Raw genomic sequence first — 2,012 nt, 5'->3', positions numbered from 1 at the left:
TCTCTCTCTGTCTGTCTCTCTCTCTCTCCTTCACGCGCGTACGCACAGATTTGACTTCGCCATGTCAACAAACTTCAAAATTCGTAAAAGTTTATCGATTTTTACAGCCTCTGAGAGAAAAAAATTGGCCAAAATGCACATAAGGTCATTCCGAATCTCCTCCTAAAATTGGAGCGACATGCGTGCTAATTTGTGGACGTGCATAAACAACATTCACGTACACACACACACAAACATCCTCTGTTTTATAGATATAGAGATATATTATATATATTTATATAAGAGCATTACTATAGAAGAATGCCTCACGCTAAACTACCATAATAAACACATTTTTTTCCGAACGCGAGATATATATATTAGAGGAAAAAAATATCAAAACCAAGGCAAAACGAGTATATCAAGCCATTTAGAATAATTTAATTATGGTAAGGTGAATTTTTGAAGTCTTACATCATATGCGTGGTTTGGCGCACATACGCTCACACAGTGAATTAAATAGCTACATATGGTTTATAAGAATGTGGAGGCTAGAGTTAAATTTGGTAAGTAGTCTTCTACTATAGCATCGAACCGACAAATGCCTTCTAAGTGAATTTGGTAGACTGAAACTGACTGGCCTCCTCCCCCAAAATTTCGGGCCTTGTGCCTAGAGCAGAAAAGAATATTGATTCATAATTTTGGCAGATGGCCAAAATATTTAGGAGGAGAAAAACCGAATAAATCGACCACACTCTGACTTTTACTTAGGTTATTGATTGCAAAAAACTAACAGGCAGTACCCGGCCTTGCTTTGGTTTATAAATACGATCGCATGAATTCGTCATTAATTTTTTTTTTAATTTTTTTTTTTACGAATTGATTTCAAAAGATATACAGAGAATCTTCAGTCGGTTCGACGACGTTAATTCACTGAGAATTAAGGTAACAGAAGATGATTCAAGTTGAACTTCAAAAAAGAGAGGAACCAAATGAATAGATAAATAAACAAACAAGCAAAGGTAAAATTTTACTCTTTACGGTTATTTTCTTTTTATTTTCGGGGAAAGCTTTTTTTTCCCAAACAGGTATGGCTGTGCAGTTAAGACTGCTTGCTGTGCAACTACGCAGTTTTGGGTTCAGTCCCAAAGCGCGGTGCCTTGAGCAAGTGTTTTCCACTATAGCTCTGGGCCGACCAATATCTTGTCCGTGAATTTAGTAGATGGAAACTATGGTGAAGCCCGTCGTATTTATATACAGTGTGTCCAGAAAGTTTTGCCCGACTATATATGTACAATAAAAATCGGGCGAAACTTTTTGAACACTGTGTGTGCGTGTGTGAGTGAGTGAGTGTGTGAGTAAATGAGTGAGTGAGTGTGTGATAAGACGGGATCTTTGGATTACAAATACATTCCATCCAATAAGCTTTCACTCATTCTCCGTAAACCCACTTTTACTCGCAAGACTTGGGTCGACCTAAAGTTATTGTAAAAGACGCTTGCACAAGATTCCACACAGTAAGATCGAAAACGGGACCTTGTAAATGTGAACCAGCCTTCGTAACCATTCAGGTATGTTACCATCCACAATGTTTTTTTACTTCGTTAACCAATCCATGCGTGTGTGTGTAAATTAAAGTGCGCTCTTATAGTAGCCTTAGATTAAAATACCGATATGTATAGCATATATGAAAAGGCCTGTTGCGTTGAAGTGGAGTTGGCAACATTTAGCACCAACCAATTGAGTTATTTCCATTAACCTTCTCCAGGAGCAGGTGGAAATAACGCTTATTGCAGGGCTATATATATATTTTTTTTCTCAATCAGGAAATACAAAGAAGTAATCTCTGAGAAAATTACATAACTTATAACTTATCTTCTTCGGGAAAAAAATCAACCCTATGCAAAATTACAGCTACATAAGTACGAAACTGTAGCTTATATTTTGGAACATAGATGCATACATCAGGAGTTTCTCATTAATCTCCCAGTATAGAAATAAAAGGTAATCTTCAAGTTTAGGGGGGGGGGGGG

Source organism: Octopus bimaculoides, chromosome 3 (genome assembly GCF_001194135.2).
Source record: "Octopus bimaculoides isolate UCB-OBI-ISO-001 chromosome 3, ASM119413v2, whole genome shotgun sequence".
NCBI lineage: Eukaryota > Metazoa > Mollusca > Cephalopoda > Octopoda > Octopodidae > Octopus > Octopus bimaculoides.
This window is presented reverse-complemented; position numbering follows the sequence as displayed.